Source organism: Pseudorca crassidens, chromosome 3 (assembly GCF_039906515.1).
Source record: "Pseudorca crassidens isolate mPseCra1 chromosome 3, mPseCra1.hap1, whole genome shotgun sequence".
NCBI classification, from domain to species: Eukaryota; Metazoa; Chordata; class Mammalia; order Artiodactyla; family Delphinidae; genus Pseudorca; species Pseudorca crassidens.
In genome coordinates, this window is record NC_090298.1 from 103,564,095 (window position 1) to 103,587,690 (window position 23,596).

Sequence of the window (23,596 nt, forward strand, 5' to 3'; positions counted from 1 at the left end):
AAAATGAGGTGAATTAGTAACAAACACAAACATTGCAGGAGATAACGCTGAATCTCAAAATTCAAGTGAATGAGAAATATTATGGTAGAACTAATAAACAAAGACAATGCTAAAATATACAGGATGATATAATCCTCTATGCCTCTTTCAAGAAATAATTCTTTAGAATAGATTCTAAACCCAGGATATGGGTCCCTGTCCAGCATGCAATGCCAGGATTCTGGAGCCTTGGAGTGTCCAGAATAAAAAGGACAAAAATAATGACTACTCTAAGCATAATAATATGAAGCCATAATACAAAATACCTACTTTAGCTCCTTTTATTCCCATGATCAGTGGAGGACTTTTTTTCCCCATTAAAAACAAGGCTAAGTAACTCCCCCAAGTTCATGCAGCTAATACCTAACAGAGCTAACTCTGGGCTCCCACTCAATAACCTTGACTTCCATGCTGCATTGCAGCTCAAATCAGAGAAGACACAGGACTCCTCTTTCCCGTGTGGTCATGGGGTCATCATCAATTCTAAACGTAAGCAGCTTCTAGTGCAGTGCTGCTCTGAGGTAAATATGATCCTTGAGGTCCTTTCATATTCTGTTGACTGTAAGAGCAGGGACTCAGATTTTAGGGGACTTGGTTTTGGCACCCTTTTCCAGTGGGTAAATTTTGGAGATGGAGAGAGAAGAGAGAAAATTCGTATCCATGCATGAGACAAGAATGGAGTACTGCAGTCAATCTGCCATCATGAGCTTCCAGAAGGACTTTGAAGGTGGTTGAAATGATTTGCTCCCCCTTCTATGTCACTTGCTGAAATGCGCTCATCTGGAGAACATAAATGTGGACAAAAAAATTTTCCCCCTTGAATCAGATAAATAGGGCTGATGCTAAAAAGTATTCTCCCCATTTGACTGTAATTGGATATATTAGTAACCTACACAGAATTATGTTTTAAAAGTCTTCAGAATCAAATACCACACAAAAGTACTTAAGGAAGTTCCAAGTAGTTATGCTAGAAATCTTCCTGTCTACACAATTCTCAGCTAAGCAAAATTATGGTACGAATTTGGAGAGTAGAGTTGCCATTTACTATAGTCATTCCTAAAGAAATTCATCAAGTGAATGTGATAATGCAGACAGCCAAATCCTTATCTGGAATTTTTATTGTGAGTTGAAATTCATATAGAATATGTAACCTCTTCTTTTATTAGGGTCCTCCAAAAATCAAGTAAGAAAGAGCAAGATTTTAAAAAAAGCAATGGAAATACGAACATAAACATTCCACTTGACCTCTGCTATAGGTATTCTACCAGACACCACAAGGCACCCAGACTCAAACCTTAAAATATACCTCTCTCCCAAGTGCTCTCTCATCTCACCTTACCTACCAACTTGCAAAGTTTCTGCTTTTCCTCAACCCATTTAAAATTGGTTTGAACATTCAGTTGTGAAAGACAAAATGTATTAACACAGAAACAGATGAATCTAGATATTTAGTCAAAAAACAGTGATGGCAATTTCATATCCTACAAGACTCTTAAATCTATCTCTTCTTGTCCACTCTCAACGCTACTGGGTATTTAATTCAGGCTCAAGACTCCGCTGGCTTATACATTTACAGTGGTCTCTTGTTTCACCTACTGCCTTCATATCTTGACTCCATCTTCTGAACTGCTACCACAGTCATTTTTCTAAAACCACACAGCTAAATATCATAGTTTCCTGGTTAGAACATTCTAATGTCTCCTCAAAACCTAGAGAATAAAGTCTTAACTTTCTAAGAAGTTATTTAGGATTCCTTACAATCTGTCCTCGGTCTACAGTCCTCATTCTTTGTGGTCCTCCTCAACCCCCTCGCCCATGGCCACTCCTTAGATACCAGGTGCACTGGGCTGTGCGTTCTTCTTTAAATCAGTGACTCTCAAACCTAAGCGTGTATCAGAATCATCTACAGGGCATGCTAAAACATAGATTGCTGGGTCTCACTCCCAGAGCATCTGATTCAGGAGGTCTGAATGGGGGCCCAAGTTTGCATTTCTCACAAGTTCCCAGATGATGCTGATGATGTTGGTATGAGGATTTCGCTTTGAGAATCAGTTCTCTAAAGGAAGCCAGATTTTCAACTACTTGAAATCCATTGACTCAGCTCAAAATTGCTTTTGTTTCCTTTCGTGGTGGGGCCTCTCTTGGCTACTTGCTAAGTTGATGCATAACCTTCTAGGTTTATAAGCATTATTTACAATACAGAAAGCTGTGGTTTGTTTATCTGGCTGTTTTCTTCCTTTGACTATTAAACTCCTTAAGGGAAGAGAGTATACTGCATTTATTTTTATATTCCTAGATTTAGCACAGTGGAGAGGAACCCAATCTCCTTCGCTGAATGAATTGGTGATATTGTATCTGCATTCCTGACTGGGCCATTTTCCAGATATAGAATTGGCCATGCTGTCTATTAACTTTAATAGCTACCGGCGCATGTATTTCAGTGACCTTTCGATAACATTTCACAGCTCTTAACAATTCACCAAAGGGAATTTTAAAGCAACCCTAATCTTACATTCTAATGAACAAAAGAAACATTCATGACAGGTAGTCAGAAATCAGTCTGATGAAATTCAATACAACATGAAACAAAAGACTTCAAATTATCCTGGAAGTTTTATAGGCCCCTGCCTCACATCATCTCTCTTTTTTTTTTTTTTTTTTTTTGCGGTACGCGGGCCTCTCACTGTTGTGGCCTCTCCTGCCGCAGAGCACAGGCTCCGGACGCGCAGACCCAGCGGCCATGGCTCATGGGCCCAGCTGCTCCGCGGCATGTGGGATCTTCCTGGACGGGGGCACGAACCCGTGTCCCCTGCATCGGCAGGCGGACTCTCAACCACTGCGCCACCAGGGAAGCCCCTCACATCACCTCTTTGCTGAAGTTGTTGCTACCCATGAAAACATAACTGGGATATTATGTAAGTTAAGTGAAAAACATCAGGTGAACAAAAAAGCAGTCAAAACAGGGCTTGTCAAAGTGCTTACTGATTTATTGTTTCAACTAGTTGTTCTTTCACTGTGTGAACAGAGTCTAAAGGGCATATATGGGTTTATATGATCTACAGAGGTTAAGGAAAAGATCCTTAGGGAAGGCTGAGCTCTTTTCTTGCTTTTAACTCATGATCCAAAGTCACTGGTAAGGCCACCTAAGACAATGGAACCCAAGTCTTCAACTTCTACTTGACTGTATACCTGGTAATTGGAACTCTTGCTCAGATGTCCAGAAGGACTTTTCCCAACACAAAAAGGGAGGCAAAAACAGTTTTAAGAGCCAGAGGAGTGAAAGCAGGACAAGTTCATGAAATGCTGATTGATGTGGGGAAGCTGGGTGGGGACTGGTCAGGGACTGGCCCCAAATTGTGATGGACCTTGAATGTCATGCCAAGGGGCCTAAATTTGCTTCACAGGCATCTGGGAGCCACCGACCTAATTCCAGATTGGAATTAGAGAAACTAGAAACAGAAAGACTAACTGGAAGTCAAGAGATTGGGACCTGAGCCAATGTAGGGCATTGAGAATGGTAAAGAATAATATTTCAGAGAAAGAATTTATTCTTAGCGACTATATTAGTCAGAGTTCTCCAGAGAGACAGAATAAACAGGAGACCCAGGGAAGAGCCAATGTTGCAGATCAGGTCTGAAGGCCATTGCTGGTAGAATTCCTTGCTCAGGGGTGAGGCGTGGGGCAGAGGTCACGCATTAAAGGCATTTAACTAACTGGATGAGGCCCACTCACAATATTGAGGACATCGTGCTTTACTCAAAGTTTACCAATGTAAACATCAATCTCATCTAAAAGAAACACCAAAACCCAAAAAACCTCAGTAGGAACATCCAGAATAACGTTTGACTAATATCTAGGCACCCTGGCCCAGCTGAGCTGACACAGAAAATTAACCATCACAGTGACCAACTGGATGGAGAACTAAGGGTGAGCAAAAAATAAGGGGTGGATGGCATTGCCTTTAGCTTGGATATTTGAGTAAATAATGATGCTTTTAAACTAAGACAGGATCCCTGAGAAGAGGGACAAATTTTGGTAAGAGAAAAGTTTTCATTATTCAGGAAAGATTTATTGATCCTAAAGCTTGCATCAAGTACTAAGTGAAATAGCTCTTTTTAGTGTTTGTGGAGGGAATAAACATATAGAAAACATCATATTAAGAGGAACCATTACATCGTGATTAAGCATGTGCTTCAGAGGCAGAGACACTGAACTTCTGTAACGTGGACCAGCCATTTAACATCTAAGTCTCAGTTTGCTCATCTGTAAAGTTAGGTGTTCTAAGAATTAGATTATACATAGAATAATTACACATAATTACTATAATATGACTATATATGTGTGTGTATATATATATACATACACACACACATTTACATAGTCTCAATTTCTCACAAACCCTAATATATATATATAAAAGGCCCGGCACCGGCACTTAGTAGTTCATCAAGAAACATCTCCAGGAAGATTAGTTGGGTTTTTACTGTATTGACTGTAACCAGTGTAGAGTGCTAAACAAATAGGAGAGAGATGAGACAAATATTTCCCCAGGGCCATGACAGTCTCAGGGGACACGGTTTCTGGGAGGGGACTAAGTGACTGTGTCTTCTGTTATAGTATGCTAAATGGCTCCACCGTGGCTTAAAGCAGATAATGTGGCTCCCAAAGGAACCGTGTTAGAACCAGGGAATAACTTGGGCACTGGTCTCATTAGGGTCTATTATTTACTTGTGTAAACAACGTTTTTAGGATCTAGTAGTGCATATATAATATTTTATTAGGCTTCATAAAAGCCGTAAATGTTTAAAATCTAGAAAACAAATTCAGGCCTCTCTAAAATCATTTAATTGGAGCTGCGAAGATTACATGTTAATACACATTCATATACACAAACTCATTTAATCAGCATGGAAGTAGATTGTACCAGTTGCTGTAATAATTCAACATAGTTTGAGTATTCCTTAATGAATGGATAATATTAAGTGATGCACTGTAGCTATTTCAAAATCAGAGGTGATGTTCTAAAATAGGGGTCAGAAAACTATGGCCAAATGGGCCAGCTCTCGTTTTGTGCATAAAGTTTTATTGAAACACATCCATATTCATTTGTTTGGTTTTGTCTATGGCTGTCTTCACTCTGCAATGGCTGAGTTGAGTAACTGAAACAGAGACCATATGGTCCTCAAAGCCTAGAGTATTTACTCTCTGGCACTTTAGAGAAAAAGTTGATTGACCCTTCTCTAAAAGGATTTTGGAAACTTGGCTATACACCAGAGTGTGAAAAAGCTTAAACTATAAAGTCTAAGCATAAAGAGCAACGATAAACACTTTATGCTGATTAGATATAAAGATAGATCGGAGGAGCAGTGAAACTGGGGAAATCTTCAGGGTGTGAACAGCATCAAAAGAATGTAGCTGAGAACCCATTCCTGCCTGTTTTTGCCAAAGAAAAACACAAGCCCCAGGGTACCACTTCTTTCAAATCTGGAAAGGAAGACAGGCTTCCATTTTTAAAATCAGATTTCCAAGTTCTGAGTCACTTTCAGGATAAGCCAAAGAGGTCTGGCCATGATTCGCCATCTCTGACTCAGACCCTAAGGAAAGTAGTATTGTGAAATAACAGATAAGAGTGGAAGGAAGAAGGACACAGCTGATTGTGATTTCACAGATGCTTTTGCCTGCTTTACATGAAGGCCTCAGCGGACAGATAGAATATGTGCAATGCAAAGAATGACAGACAACACAGAAGAAGAAAAGCACCAGGCACATCCATCACTTTCAATATAAACCCCATCAGTTCCAAGGAAATGACGTATGAAGGGAGAGAGGACAGAGACATGGCAATACCTGCAGGAGACTGAGCAACTTAAAGAAGGAAAAAATGCACTTTACCTGAGCTTCCAAATCACAGCAGATGGTGAGATCTGAAGGGAGATAAACATAAGGCCAGGAAAGCAAGCAATTCCTCCTGTCAGCTTTCAAGGGCTGGTGCAGATGAAAGACCAAGAACTAGACAGAAACTGTGCAACACCAGTGTTTGACAACACTCAGCGCTGTCTACTGGACAGGTAATGGATGGTAACCTGCTGAGGGGCGAGGAATCCCTTTAGCAATGGGAAGGACCCCCAGAACTGCTTAAAGTTAAAGAGTAGACATGAACAGGATGTGAGAAATTGGAAGAAAATAGGGCGTGCTACACAGCAAAAGCAAATCAGATAAATGAAGAGACAACTCTTTTCGGGTAGAATATAGAAGAGTGAGAAAGCCTCGAGCTAAGAGAGAATCTGTAGATCCTGGGTAGGCTTTTCTGGCTCCTAGCTCCTAAAACAACATGGAAGACGTCGAGTAAGTCACCGCCGGAAGCGCTGGCAAGACGATAAAGTTGGGATGGCTGATTCTGCAGGGTGACTTTGAGAGGCTGCCTCCACTCCCCTATGAATTTCCCACTCATTCATTTATTTATTCATTGATTTCTTCTTGCATTTGGTCCATAAATATTTACTTAGATGCCTGAGCATGTGTCAGACACTGTCCTTGGTGCTGGAGACAGAAGTGTGAACAAGACAAAGTCCCGTTCTTCCTGGAACTTATGTTCTATTTGGAGACACACCACTTAACAGCTATCTGGCCCGTTCCTCATTTTTCTCTTTTACAAAAAGGATACAAAAATTGTTATATTTACTTTTAGGATGGTATGAGAATTACTGAGAAATTTCTATAAGGCAGAATGTTCGTCAGAATTATTACAATTAACATTCTTATATCTGTTTCCCAGGCTCTATTGGCATTATCTTGCTAATAAACAGATTTGACGATGCCACCCCCTACTGTGATGTCTTTTCATTATTTATAGGAGGGGTCAGCAATTTTTTTCTGTAAAGGTTTAGGCAATAAATACTCCAGGCTTTGTGGGCCATACAGTCTCTCTCACAACTATTCAACTCTGCTGCTGCAGTGCAAAAGCAACCATAGACCACATGTAAATGAATGCAAGTGGCTGTGTTCCAATAAAACTTCATTTACAAAAAGAAGTGGCGGGCCAAGATTGCCAGCTTCTGATCTAGTCTAGAGCATAAGGTCCAAATTCTCTAGTATAGCATATAGTCTAATACCAAATTCTACTTCTATTTCATCATCCTCCAGTAAAAATAAACAATTTTCTAATTCCTGATTCTATAATTTCTCATCTATTTAAAAAAAACTGATAATGTGATTGTAAATTACTCAGATAATACAATAACTAAAAACTGAATGAGAGCCTACTGTGCATACTATTGTATAATCTTAATTTTCCATTAATAAGCATATTATTTAATACATAGATTCTATCTTATTCTGTTCAATGGCTGCCTATTATCCCACTGTACAGATGAACCTCATTTCTTTAACTAGTCACTCTGCCCTTCAAACTTTCTTGCCTTGCACATGTTGCTTCCTCTGCCTTAAAAGACTTTCGCTGCCTAGCTGGCAATCATCTCCTTAAGCTCAAGAACCAGCTTAAGTATTTTCTCTGTAAAATCTATCTATCCCCTGTAAAAAATCCACTCTGCTCCTATTTATTTTATATATAAATCCTAAGAGTCTGGGGGAAAGCTGCTAGGCAATTATAATTGATGAAATTTAATGAGTGTTTACTAGATGCCAGATATTTTTAAAAAGCACTTTATCTGTATTAACTACCTAAAAAATCTGGTTTCTTGATGGTATTATTGAACTGCTGAACATGATGTCTTTTACTCTAAATTTTAAACAAGGTGAGTTGACTTTTTCTGTTACATGAAAGCAAAAGAATCCTACTTTATATGTATTTAGGAACGTCTAACATTGTGCATGGACCCTGGCAGATGCAATATTAAAGCTGCTTCTTCTCCTTTTAAGCAGTAAGTTCTCTGACTGTGGTCACCAGACCTTAATCAGGTAGGAATAATCAGGGGCCAGGATAGTAATTTTCTCATGGATGGAATCTCAATAAATATCAGCCTAGTGAGTTAATGACTCAGCTACAGAGGTGAGATAATTTACTGAATGGGAAAGGCGCGGACAGCCTTTCTTCTGAGTCCAGTTTCTTCAGCTTCCAGGGGTTTACTGTTTTAACTGCTTTGACGACATAAAAATTGGGGTACAGAGCATGGTGATATTACAGACATTAATACTACTAACTAGTTTTACCCTATATAAACTGCGGTTTTCCAGAACTCAAGTACCTTAATTTAAAATACAATCATACTACATGTTATCTGAAAAAGGACAATGATTTTTTTTGAATAAAACATTTTATTTTTTTAAAACATCTTTATTGGAGTATAATTGCTTTACAATGGTGTGTTAGTTTCTGCTGTATAACAAAGTGAATCAGCTATACATATACATACATCCCCACATCTCCTCCCTCTTGCGTCTCCCTCCCACCCTCCCTATCCCACCCCTCTAGGTGGTCAGAGAGCACTGAGCTGATCTCCCTGTGCTATGCAGCTGCTTCCCACTAGCTATCTCTTTTACATTTGGTAGTGTATATATGTCCATGCCACTCTCTCACTTCGTCCCAGCTTACCCTTCGCCCTCTCCGTGTCCTCAAGTCCATTCTCTATGTCTGCGTCTTTATTCATGTCCTGCCCCTAGGTTCTTCAGAACCAATTTTTTTTTTTTTTTTTTAGATTCCATATATATGTGTGAGCATACGGTATTTGTTTTTCTCTTTCTGACTTACTTCACTCTATATGACATACTCTAGGTCCATCCACCTCACTACAAATAACTCAATTTCGTTTTTTTTTTATGGCTGAGTAATATTCCATTGTATATATGTGCCACATCTTCTTTATCCATTCATCTGTTGATGGACACTTAGGTTGCTTCCATGTCCTGGCTATTGTAAATAGTGCTGCAATGAACATTGTGGTACATGACTCTTTTTGAATTATGGTTTTCTCAGGGTATCTGCCCAGTAGTGGGATTGCTGAGTCGTATAGTAGTTCTATTTTTAGTTTTTTAAGGAACCTCCATACTGTTCACCATAGTGGCTGTATCAATTTACATTCCCACCAAGAGTGCAAGAGGGTTCCCTTTTCTCCACACCCTCTCCAGCATTGATTGTTTGTAGATTTTTTGATGATGGCCATTCTGACTGGTGTGATGTGATACCTCATTGTAGTTTTGATTTGCATTTCTCTAGTGATTAGTGATGTTGAGCATCCTTTCATGTGTTTGTTGGCAATCTCTATGTCTTCTTTGGAGAAATGTCTATTTGGGTCTTCTGCCCATTTTTGGATTGGGTTGTTTTTTTGATATTGAACTGCATGAGCTACTTGTAAATTTTGGAGATTAATCCTTAGGACAAAGATTTTTAAAAAGTTTTTTTTTTTTTTTTTTTCACGGTACACGGGCCTCTCACTGTTGTGGCCTCTCCCGTTGGGGAGCACAGGCTCTGGACGCGCAGGCCCAGCGGCCACGGCTCACGGGCCCAGCTGCTCCGCGGCATGTGGGGTCCTCCCGGACCAGGGCATGAACCCATGTCCCCTGCATTGGCAGGTGGACTCTCAACCACTGCGCCACCAGGGAAGTCCAGAAAGATTTTTATAAGAGACTCCTGCACTAGGATCTAGATAAGATATTCATAGGTGATTAAGCTCTATAGAGACCAGGTTGCCTGGCAGCTCATCCTTGTCCATCGGCATGCATCTTGGAACTCTGTTATTTAGGTGAACAAAGGTGGAGTCTACCACCAAATAAGCCAAGTCAAATTCATATCAAACAACAGGACACACTTCCATGATGGTGGGAGTACTGGGAGCTGACTCCTGATTTACTGGCAACTGTAAGAATGGCTCTCAGGCCTGGCAGTAAATTAAGGACACTTACCACATTGCATTTTATGGCTTCCCAAGAGTGATAGGATAAACCAATAATAACAATAATTATTCAGAGAGCCAGACCCTGTGCAAAGTGTGTTACCAAAATTTTCTTCATTTAATCCCCCTAACAACACTAGGGTGTAGGTATTTCTAGGCTCAATTTACAGATGACTAAATTGAGACCTAAATTAGACCTATTAAAGGGCATATGGTCATGCATACAGTGATAGTGTTGTATTTGAGTCTCTCTGATTCCAGGCCCGTGTTTTTCCACGAAGCACTCATGCCATGGAAATTCAAACAGAACAGTTAACTTCTGACTTCCTGTTTCCTTAGGATAATCTGAACGCAATGTCACCTCACATAGCATCATTTAAGGAACTAGATGTTCCAAGTTGTTTTCTCCAGCTCTATAGCCCAAAGGGTTTGATTGGTCAAGCTAGCAGACATTTTGAGCTATCTATAACAGTGTGTAACCCTTCTCTCTTCAAGAGCCTAAGGATTTGGGAGATTATTGCCTCCTAAGAAATTCCAGGAATTGGAAGAAATAAAGACAAAGGCAGAAAAAGGAGGACTGGTAAGATTTATATTCATTTTCCTCAATATGAAGGCAATTCACATAATGATTCAGTATGGACCAGGCTCTCCTTTTATGTGATTTGAGGTCAAATGAATGGTGTCTCTTATACCTGCACATGATCTAGAGCCAGGAAGACACTCCCAGATCTGCACAACCTCAAGAACAGGGTAGAAATTACACAGCCTCGTTATGTTTACTGGCTGCCACCCTGGAGTTACCTCTGTGGCTGGTGGTGAGTGAGCAGTGGACAGCATGACTTATACTATCACCAGCATCTGTTACTGTAAGGCTGTCAGGAGACAAATCTCCATTGGTCCCTGACATTTCTGCACATCTTCTGCGCAGAAGCACTGCCTTTTCAAGGATGTCTACATGGTAAACAGCCTTGGAAGACAGGGATAGTGTCTTCCTATGGAGCAGAGGTAATGGTTTGTTTCTTGTCCAGTATAATGAAGATAATGCATCCTTCTGGGGCAAGGCTCAGGCAGGTTTGCTTGCAGCCCATTATAAAAGATGCAGGTTCCCCATGCTTGAGGTTCCCCAGCTGTGCGACAAACCAACACTGTACTCAGCATCCACCTGAGCCGCTTTGCATCAGCCCATGGGATGTGGGTGGGGGGAAGGGAACTGATGTGAACATGAAGCTCACGCTGTTTGCCTGCTGTGTGTAATAAAGTCCTTTGCCTTGTCCCGTGAGTCTTGTGTTCTGCCAGGTTAACCTGTTCACTTGCAAGCAGGGTTAAATATCAGATCCTCCACAGTCCCGATAGAGGCCTACCAATCTGCAACTCCACAGTGCCCAAGATGTCCTTAATGTTGTATCTAGAGAGCCCAGCCCAAACAAGAGTCTTATTTTTTAGTACATATGTTTTCCTTTCTATTACTATTTGGTAGCCTCAGTGTTGGCCAGGTTCTACCACTTTTAAAATAAAGCATGCCTAATGAGTGAACATTCCATTATGCATGGGTCCCAAGGTACCCATTCCCATACAGAAATCCTTATAAACACACAAAAAAACAAAAGAGGCCCTTAGGGAAACAACAGTCTAGCCCTTTTCTCACCGAGTCCTGATCTCCATACTGTATTGAAAAGTTTTCATGATTATGGGTCTGTCCTTAAAGGAAATGTAAATTAGGCTGAGCTAATTAATAAGATAATGACTTGTTTGTCTTGAATTGGCTGTAAACCTCCCACATCCAGGTATCCAATCTACTATTAACTAGATGCAAGAGTCCGCTAGGACCACTCTTCTATGAAGTACAGCATGTAAGTATCGTTTTCTGGGGCAACTCTCTGTTGGTGTAACATTGGTTCTCTTTGTGATGGAGACAGTAAAGACGGGGTAGGATTTTAACTCTCTTAATTTCAGGTTGATCTGAAACGAGCCCGCTTTATTTCAAGAAGTTTTTACCTCAAACCTGTGCTTTCAGATGAATTATCTTCCAATAGCCCCTCCCCCCGTCTCTCTCTCTCTCTTCATTAATGACATGGTTATATAGGAGGTAATCAATATTTTCTCCATAACATGAAAACTGACTTTCAGTTTTCAATAAACAATGTACTCTCTTTCTCTATATTTGAATTCTTGAACCCAAATAATGACCTTACAAGTGTGATGGCTTAAAAGACTCTTGGTTTCTCCTCTAACACTTCTGACCTGTTTGGCCTAAATGGAAGCATCTGCAGATTGCTTCATAATACATAATTCTGTCTTTTTAAAACTTTAAAAAATAAATTTATATTCCCTTTACCCATTCTGTCAGATTTTTTTTTTTTAGTGTTGGTGGTAGGGGTACATGGTCCATAGAAACTTTATAAAACTCTCTCTCCTACCCCTTAATATCCTGAAGTTCCTTGTAGTCTCTCATCAGCCTAAATCAAAACAAAATCTTTTTATCCATGCGCCATATTACACACACCCTCTTGAGCCTTTGACCCTTACTGTCTAGACTGAATGACACTTCCAGTTTCATCACATTCCCGGGACAACTGTCCCCACTCCCACCTGGTTGTACACACCTCAAACAGTCCCTTGGAGATTATAACCTTTCTTATGTTGGACTGGTTTTCTCTTGAGAATGGACCTTTGGAGTGGGAGGGCTTTCTGTCTTTGGAGATGCTATGCTGGCTGGCTATTCCCAAATCTCTGTTGTAAACAGCAGACAGGAGGAGGTCTTGAACTCTTCACATGTGATTAATTTTTATTCTGTCCTACCAGCCTTGTATTCAACTCTGCTAACTCTCTAACATCTTGAGCTGATGATGTTATCACCCGATGGTTAAGGGCGACTGTTCCATATTTTGATTCTATATTTGGGTTCGGTCCCTAGCTCCACTGGAAAGAATTTCATTCTAACAGCTCATATTCCCATGGAGTTTATACAACCTTTCTCAGCTGGTTGGGCAGGACAGTTAATTAGCACAGTCACCTCAGCTGTGCTGACATTGGTTGATGATATCAGTGTAAAACCAGCAATGTTTTGGAATGATAGTCTGTGTGAACCGATGCCAAAAGAGCCCCGCTGCCTTTTCCTCTTCTGTTCAAAATATGTTTAATTGTAGCTCTTCTTCCAAAGTACAGATAACACTAGTGATTAAAAAAAACCACACAAACACACACCAAAACTGGTATTATAACAAGCCAGAGAGGAGCTAATCACTGGCTATTAAACAAAATCTATTTCCTAAGAGACAATATAGAGTTGTATGGGTTTGAAAGCACAAAACAATGCTATTTTTATCTTGCAATCCAGTTCCACATATGGTGATTCTGCTGAGCACTGTGACCAGGCAAAGTTGAGGGACTTGTTACAGTGAGTTTATTAGCTGCAATGGGACCTTGTTCCATTTAATTTATGCCGGGGTCTATTATATGCAAATCACTAACATGCTACAGAGTTGGTTACAAAAGAAATATCAGAACAGAATGGAGAGCTGTCTCTATATTCTTCTAGAAGGATCTCAATGGTATCATTTCACCCTATTATTTTTTGGAGACATGTTAAAAATTACCTGCCATGCTCTCTCATTGAAAAAGAAAATATTTTTTATATTTTAGATGAAATTAAGATCATAATATTTAACATCCTGGGTAATTCGTGCAAGGTGCTACTTTGAGGAGTTTCAATGGAGCATCAGCTGTTTCCCTACTGCAGTCTGGTTTGCTTTTTACCACTTGGCTTCAGTTAATTGGACAAGAGATTGGCACCTCTACTAAGGGCACCTGACAAGTGAGCCTTGGCATGGTACAAGGACATTGCTCAGTAGGGGTAGTTTTTGGGGGAAGATGATGGGCTAAGTGTTTTCTTTTTTCTTTTTTTTTTTTAGAATTATTTGTTTATTTATTTGGTTGCATGGGGTCTTAGTTGAGGCAGGCAGCCTACTTAGTTGCAGCACATGGACTCCTTAGTTGTGGCATGTGAACTCTTAGTTGCGGCAGGCATGTGGGATCTAGTTCCTTGACCAGAGATCAAACCCGGGCCCCCTGCGTTGGGAGTGCTGAGTCTTATCCATTGCGCCACCAGGGAAGTCCTGGGCTAAGTGTTTTCTGACAGCAATTTTTTGCAATTACAGAAGAAAGACACTCATCTAGGACTTCAGTCCAGCTACATCTAGGACTGAAGAAGAACAGGGATAGGGCTACATTCCAATTAAGTAGTCATCTTACAATAGGACTTATATTTTCCTAAGACTTCCAGTCCCAGTTTGGAATTTATGATCATGTTTACATGTATCTATCAGATGCTTCCTGGCATAGCCTAAAAGGCTTTCCTAGACTAGGAGTCTAGAGCTGTCATCATTTTAGCCTGGCACATGCAAGTGCAAGCAGTCCATTCAAGGTTGTCATCCCAGGGTCTGGCACCATCCATGTCTTTGCAGAAACACGGTTTATTTGTTTGGAGAAAATGTTACTTCTGTTCTCACTAGTTTCTCTGTATATCAAAAAGAAAGGAAAGCTGTATTCTGAGCTGAGAAAGCTTCAATAATGTATGATTTAAAGAGGCCAACTAGAGGCAGAGTCAAGATGGCGGTGTGGGAAGACGCAGAGTTAGTGTCTCCTCACAACTAGGGCGCTTGCCGGCCGCTGGTGGGGGACTCTGATGCTCAAAGAGATGGGAGGAGCCCCAAAGTGAACCAGTAGGATGTAGGGGGACTGAGGGAGGAGGAGAAGTGGAGGCCAGGAACGATCAGCGCCCCTGAGGCCGGGGAGGCCAGGAGAGGCAGGTGGAGGGACTCTCTGGGAAGAGTGTTAAAGCCCCATCCAGGCTGCGTGGGTCCCGGGGGCATAGGAGGGAGGCCAGTGAGATCAGGAGAGGCAGGTGGGAGGGGCCATCCAGGAGGAGCAGAGAGGAGCCAAGGGTAATTGCCCCACTCACTCGGGCCCTGGGAACCTGCTGAGTTTCCAGGTGAGGTCCCCTGCCCTCTGAGACCAGGGGTGGGGGGCATGCCTGGGCCCCTTCTGTTCCTTGAGCTTAAGGCCCACCCTCCACAGCCCCCAGGGCCTTTTCCAGCCCTGTGGGTCCTGAGCATTGGTCCCGCCCACTGCCCAAACCACACCCTTGCTTAGGCCCCGCCCTCCACAGCCAAGGCCGTTTCCCCCACTTTTTTTTTTCTTTTCCCTCCTCCTCTTTTTTACTACTGTGGTACTGATGTACCTTCTGGTTGTTGATTCATCTATATTTTTATTTTTATATTCTTTCTAACATAGGTAAGTTTCCTAATCTAATTTTATTTTTTACTTTGTTACTGTTGTTTTTTTTTTTTGCTGCCCCATGCAGCTTGCGGGATCTTGGTTCATGAGCTGGGGTTCGGGCCAAAGCTCCTGTGATGGGAGCTCTGAGTCTGAACCACTGGACTAACAGAGAACCTCAGACCCCAGGGAGTATTCATAGGAGTGAGGTCTCATGGAGGTCCTCATCTCAGAACCAAGACCCAGCTCTACCCAACAGCCTACAAACTTCAGTGTTGGAAGCCTCAAGCCAACCAACCAGGAAGACAGGAACACAATCCCACTCATTAAAAAAAAAAAAAAAAAAAAAAAAAATGAGATGGCAAAAAAATATGTCACAGATGAAGGAGCAAGGTAAAAACCTATAAGACCAAATAAATGAAGAGGATATAGGCAATCTACCTGAAAAAGAATTCAGAGTAATGACAGTAAAGATGATCCAGAATCTCAGAATTAGAATGGAGGCAAGGATTGACAAAATACAAGAAATGTTTAACAAAGATGTAGAAGAACTAAAAAACAAACAGAGGTGAACAACAAAATAACTGAAATGAAAAATACCCTAGAAGGAATCAATAACAGAATAACTGAGGCAGAAGAACGAATAAGTGAGCTTGAATACAAAATGGTGGAAATAACTGACAAGGAGCAGAATAAAGAAAAAAGGATGAAAAGAATTGAAGACAATCTCAGAGACCTCTGGGACAATACTAAACGCACCAGCATTTGAATATAGGGGTCCCAGAAGAACAAGAGAAAAAGAAAGGGTCTGAGAAAATATATGAAGAGATTATAGGGGAAAACTTCCCTAACATGGGAAAGGAAATAGTCTCCCAAGTCCAGGAAGCATAGAGAGTCCTATACAGGATAAACCCTAGGAAAAACACACCAAGACACATATTATTCAAACTAACAAAAATTAAATTAAAAGAAAAAATATTCAGCAAGGGAAAAACAAAAAATAGCATACAAAGGAACCCCCATAAGGTTATCAGCTGATTTTTCAGCAGAAACTCTGCAGGCCAGAAGGGAGTAGCATGATATATTTAAAGTGATGAAAGAGAAAAACCTAGAACCAAGATTACTCTACCCAGCAAGGATCTCATTCAGATACAATGGAGAAGTCAAAAGCTTTTCAGACAAGCAAGCTAAGAGAATTCAGCACCACCAATCTAGCTTTACAACAAATGCTAAAGAAACTTCTCTAGGCAGGAAACACAAGAGAAGAAAAATACCCACAAAAACAAACCCAAAACAATTAAGAAAATGGTAATAGGAACATACATATTGATAAAAACCTTGAATGTAAATGGATTAAATGCCCCAGCCAAAAGACACAGACTGGCTGAATGGATACAAAAACAAGTCCCATATGTATGCTGTCTACAAGAGACCCACTTCAGATCTAGGGACACATACAGACTTAAAGTGAAGGGATGGAAAAAGATATTCCATAAATGGAAATCAAAAGAAAGCTGGAGTAGCAATTCTCATATCAGACAAAATAGACTTTAAAATAAAGACTGTTACAAGAGATGAGGAGGGACACTACATAATGACCAAAGGATCAATCCAAGAAGAAGATATAACAATTATAAATGTTTATGCAGCCAACATAGGAGCAACTCAATACATAAGGCAAATGCTAACAACCATGAAAGGAGAAATTGACAGTAACACAATAATAGTAGGGGACTTTAACACCCCACTTACACCAATGGAGAGATCATCCGAACAGAAAATAAAAAAGGAAACACAAAGTTTAAATGACACAATAGACCAGATAGATTTAATTGATATTTATAGACGTTCTATCCGAAAACAACTGAATACACTTTCTTCTCAAGTGCACATGGAATGTTCTGTAGGATAGATCACATCTTGGGTCACAAATCAAGCCTCAGAAAATTTAACAAAACTGAAATTGTATCAAGCATCTTTTCTGACCACAAAATTATGTGATTAGAAATCAATTACAGGAAAAAAACTGTAAAAAAACCCAAATACATGGAGGCTAAACAGTGTGCTACTAAATAACCAAGAGATCACTGAAAAAATCAAAGACGATATAGAAAAATACACAGAAACAAATAACAATGAAAACACGATGACCCAAAACCTATGGGATACAGCAAAAGCAGTTCTAAGAGGGAAGTTTATAGCAATTCAATCTCACCTCAAGAAACACGAAAAATATCACACAATCTAACACTACACTTAAAACAACTAGAGAAAGAAGAACAAAGAAAACTCAAAGTCAGTAGAAGGAAAGAAATCATAAAAATCAGAGCAGAAATAAATTAAATAGAAATGAAGAGAACAACAGCAAACATCAATAAAACTAAAAGCTGGTTCTTTGAGAAGATAAATGAAATCGATAAACCCTTAGCCAGACTCATCAAGAAAAAAAGGGAGAGGATGCAAATCAATAAAATTAGAAATGAAAAAGGAGAAATCACAACTGACACTGCAGAAATACAAAGTAGTGTAAGAGACTAGTACAAACAACTATATGCCAATAAAATGGACAACCATGAAGAAATGGTCAAATTCCTGGAAAGGTATAGTTTTCTAAGACTGAACCAGGAAGAATTAGAAAATATAATCAGACCTATCACAAGTAATGAAATTGAAACTATAATTAAAATTCTTCCAACAAACAAAAGTCCAGGATCAGATGGCTTGACAGGCGAATTCTATCAAACATTTAGAGAAGAGCTAACAGCAATCCTCCTTAAGCTCTTCCAAAAAACTGCAGAGGGAGAAACACTCCCAAATTCATTCCACAAAGACACCATCACCCTGATACCAAAACCAGAAAAGATATCACAAAAAAAGAAAATTATAGACCAATATCACTGATGAACATAGATGCAAAAATCCTGAACAAAATACTATCAAACAGAATCCAACAGCACATTAAAAGGATCATACACCATGATCAAGTGGGATTTATCTCAGGGATGCAAGGATTCTTCAGTATACATTAATCAATCAATGTGATATACTACATTAACAAATTAAGTAATAAAAACCATATGATCATCTCAATAGATGCAGAAAAAGCTTTTGCCAAAATTCCATACCAATTTAGGATAAAAACTCTCCAGGAAATGGGCATAGAGGGAACCTACCTCAACATAATAAAGGTCATATATGACAAATCCACAGCAAGCATCACACTCAATGGTGAAAAACTCAAAAGCATTTCCACTACGATCAGGAACAAGACAAGGATGTCCGCTCTTGCCACTCTTATTCAACATAGTTTTGGAAGTCCTAGCCACAGCAATCAGAGAAGAAAAAGAAATAAAAGGAATACAAATTGGAAAAGAAGAAGTAAAACTGTCACTGTTTGCCTATGACATGATACTATACATAGAAAATCCTAAAGATGCCACCAGAAAACTACAAGAACTAATCAGTGAATTTGGTAAGGTTGCAGGATACAAAATGAATGCACAGAAATCTCTGCCTTCCTATACACCAACAACAAAAAATCAGAAAGAGAAATTAAGGAAACACTCCCATTTACCACTGCAACAAAAAGAACAAAATACCTAGGAATAAACCTGCTTAAGGAGGTGAAAGATTTGTACTCAGAAAAATATAAAACACTGATGAAAGAAATCAAAGATGACATAAACAGATGGAGAAATATACCATGTTCTTGGATTGGGAGAATCAATATTGTGAAAATGACTCTACTACCCAAAGCAATCTACAGATTCAATGCAATCCCTATCAATCTACCAATGGCATTCTTCACAGAATTAGAACAAAAAATTTTACAATTCATATGGCAACACAGAAGACCCTGAATAGCCAAAGCAATCTTGAGAAAGAAAAATGGAGTTGGAGGAATCAGGCTCCCCGACTTCAAACTATACCACAAAGCTACAGTAATCAAGACAGTACTGTACTGGCACAAAAACAGAAATACAGACCAATGGTACAGGAGAGAATGCAGAGATAAACCCACACACATATGGGCACCGAATTTACGACAAAGGAGTTAAGAACACACAATGGAGAAAAGACAGCCTCTTTAATAAGTGGTGCTGGGAAAACTGGACAGCTACATGTAAAAGAATGATATTAGAACACTACCTAACACCATCCACAAAAATAAACTCCAAATAGATTAAAGACTTAAATTTCAGACCAGACACTATAAAACTCTAAGAGGAAAACATAGGAAAAACAGTCTTTGACATAAACCACAGCAAGATCTTTTTTCACCCACCTCCTAGAGTAATGGAAATAAAAACAAAATTAAGTAAATGGGACTTAATTAAACTTAAAAGCTTTTGCACAGCAAAGGAAACAATAAACAAGACAAACCCCATAATGGGAAAAAATATTTTCAAATGAAACAACAAAGAATTAATCTCCAAAATATACAAGCAGCTCATGCAGCTCAATATCAACAAAACAAACAATCCAGTTAAAAAATGGGCGGAAGACCTAAATAGACATTTCACTAAGGAAGACATACAGATGGCCAAGAGGCACATGAAAAGATGCTCAACATCACTTATTATTAGAGAAATGTAAATCAAAACTACAGTGAGGTATCACCTCATGGTGGTCAGAATGGCCATTATCAAAAAATCTAGAAACAATAAATGCTGGAAAGTGTGTGATGAAAAGGGAATCCTCCTGCACTGTTGGTGGGAATGTAAATTGATACAGACACCATGGAAAACAGTATGGAGGTTCATTAAAAAACTAAAAATAGAACTACCATATGACCCAGCAATACCACTACTGGGCATATATCCAGAGAAAACCGTAATTCAAAAAGAGACACGTACCAGAATGTTTACTGCAGCACAATTTACTATCGCCAGGACATGGAACGAACCTAAATGTCCATCGACAGATGAATGGATAAAGAAGATGTGGCACATATGTATGATGGAATATTGCTCAGCCATAAAAAGAAACGAAATTGAGTTATTTGTAGTGAGGTGGATGGACGTAGAGTCTGTCATACAGAGTGAAGTAAGTCAGAAAGAGAAAAACAAATACCATATGTTAACGCATATGTACGGAAGATAAAAAAAAAATGGTACTGATGAACTTAGTTGCAGGGCAGGAATAAAGAGGCAGACATAGAGAATGGACTTGAGGTCATGGGGTGGGAGGGGGAGGCTGGGGTGAAGTGAGAGTAGCATTGATATGTATACACTACTGAATGTAGAACAGTTGGCTGGTGGGAAGCAGCAGCATAGCACAGGGAAATCGGCTAGGTACTTGGCAATGACCTAGAGCGGTGGGTTAAGGAGGATGGGAGGGAGGCTCAAGAGGGGGCATATGGGGACACCTGTATGCATATGGCTGATTCACTTTGTTGTGCAACAGAAACTAACACAGTATTGTGAAGCAACTATACTCCAATAAAGATCTATTAAGAAAATAAAGAGGCCAACTAATGGACAGCCTCATGTAAATTGATGAAGTTAGACCACACCCTCCCATCTTACACAAACATAAATTCAAAATGGCTTAAAGACTTAAGCATAAGACATGACACCATAAAACTCCTAGAAGAGGTCATAGACAAAACATTCTCTGACGTGAACTGTACAAATATTTTCTTAGGTCTCCCAGCGCAACAGGAATAAAAACAAAAATAAACAAATGGGACCTAATCAAACTTACAATCTTTTGCACAGCAAAGGAAACCATAAACAAAATGAAAAGACAACCTACGGAATGGGAGAAAATACTGGCAAACAATGCGTCAATCAAGGGCTTAATTTCCAAAACAGACCAACAGCTCATACAACTCAACAACAACAAACAAATAACCCAATTGAAAAATGGGCAGACGACCTAAATAGACACTTCTCCAAAGAAGAAATACAAATGGCCAGTAGGCACATGAAAAGATGCTCAGCATCACTAATTGTAAGAGAAATGTAAATCAAAACTGCAATGAGGTATCATCTCACAGTGGTCAGAATGGCCATCACTAAAAACTTCACAAATAACAAATGCTGGAGAGGATGTGAAGAAAAGGAAACCCTCCTACACTGTTAGATGGGACTGTAAGTTGGTATAGCCACTATGGAAAACAGTATGAAAGTTCCTCAGAAAACTAAAAATAGAATTACCATATGATCCAGCAATCCCACTTCTGGGCATATATCCAGATGAAACTCTAATCCAAAAAGACACATGCATCCTTATGTTCATAACAGCACTATTTACAATAGCCAAGACATGGAAACAACCTCAATGTCTATTGACACATGAATGGATAAAGAAGATGTGGTCCATATATACAATGGAATACAACTCAGCTGTAAAAAAGAATGAAATAATGCCATTTGTAACTAAAAGAATGCAACTAGAAATTATCATACTAAGTGAAGTAAGTCGGAAAGAGAAAGACAAATACCATATGATATCATGTATACGTGGAATCTAAAATATGACACAAATGAACCTATCTATGAAACAGATTCACGGACATAGAGAACAGACTTGTGCTTGCCAATGTGGAGCGGGTTGGGGGAGAGACGGAGTAGGAGGTTGGGGTTAGCAGATGTAAGCTATTATATATAGAACGGATAAACAACAAAGTCCTACTGTAAAGCTCAGAGAACTATATTCAGTATCTTACGATAAACCATATGGAAAAGAATATTAAAAAAAAGAATGTATATATCTGTACAACTGAGTCACTTTGCTGTACAGCAGAAATTAACACAGCATTGTACGTCAATACTTTTATACTTTAATAAAACAAATAAAAAAACAAAGAGGCCAACTAAGAAGATATTTACATGTGTGTCCAGGGGCAAGGGAGGCACGAAGAGACCTGGGAAATAGGTGTGGGTATGGGTCAATTTACATTTTCCAGGACAAAAGGAAATTCTGCAGAGTCAGTGAGCTTTGAAAACTGTGAAGCTATTTTAAACAGCCCCTCATATTCTGCAAACTTTTACATATCTAACTGTTCAGTCATCTACAGTTTAGTGCACAGAATTTCCAAAATTTTTATAATTTCTCTCTCAAAGTGTGGCATTCATTTTTACTTCACTGGTAGTTTAATGCCCAATAAATTATTTAAAATTAGAAACTAACAAAATATGGAGACGGTCTAACAACTAGAATTCTGTTTTGCCTTTTACAAATTTTTCAACATATATCAATTGAATGCTTCCTGTGTTCTAGGTACTGTGCTTGATGCCTGGTCACGTGAAACTTCTACTAGAAGAAAAGTCTGGGTATCTGTGCACAGATGGAGCAACTCGTAATTTGTCTGCATGTGAGACACTAACCCTCTGGTGGAGAAGGAATTTCCCCAAGCTCTTGGGACACTGCCTCCTGTACCACCACAGTAAACGGTCCAGCGGAAAATGATTCAGACATACTCTCTGACCGCATAGATCTTTTATTCCATTTTCCCTAAAACAATAATGATGTTGTAACATTGACAAGGTTGGTGATTCAGAGCTTGCCAAAAATGGTCTTATAAACTAAGCAGATGAGGGAAATAATGCAACATAGAACATACTAGAATTATTTAATATAAGTCTCCCTTTGTCAGGCAAACAGAGCTATGGAAACTCTGCTTCTGTTTCCTGGCATCTACATATCACTGTGAGTCAGGGTTTTTAAGACTTGACTTTAAAAAAAAAAGAGCTCAAGTCAGCGGCTCAAAAGTGGCATGCACACGACTATGTCAAAGACCATTCCACATTTTCAACGTCTGCTTAAAGGCAAACTTTGGCGGACTTCTTATTGAAACTTACTTTTGAGTAAAATTTAAATTGACGTGATTGGGTAAATTTTGGATTGATTTCAGTTATATTTAGGAAGTAGCCATAAATATTTACATGAAATAGGAAAAGTGAGCTGTGCAAAATACAAATTTGCATAAAGATTGCTTTTCCATTTTGCCTTGGTGAAGGAAAGTCAGGACCAATGCACAGTTTGGTAGCTGGGCTTATGTGCCTTTTGGAAGAGGATTCATATTTTTACAAAATCAAACTCCTGAAGGGGTCCATGTCCCAAAGAAAGGTTAAATATCACTGCAGTAAACTGTGGACTGTGGGGAAGTGTTTTGTTTAAAGAAATACATGGTCTCATATAGTTTGCTTTGAGAAATGGCTGTTCAATGATTGTTGACTGAGTGAAACCACTGCCTAGGAGCAATTCCTTAATGCTCTGCTCCTAGAGAATGCATTTCCTCTCAGGAACCCAAACTGTGCCACAATATGACAGGTAATTCAGCCTCAAAGCAAATGGCAGTCCTAGATAAGGGAGAGAACTAGCTCATTATGAAACCGATGAATACAACTTCACTGTGAATATTGTAGACATGTGTCTCCCAGTATTGCAAAAATCTTGTTTCAAAATTATTTTGTTTGTTCATTTGC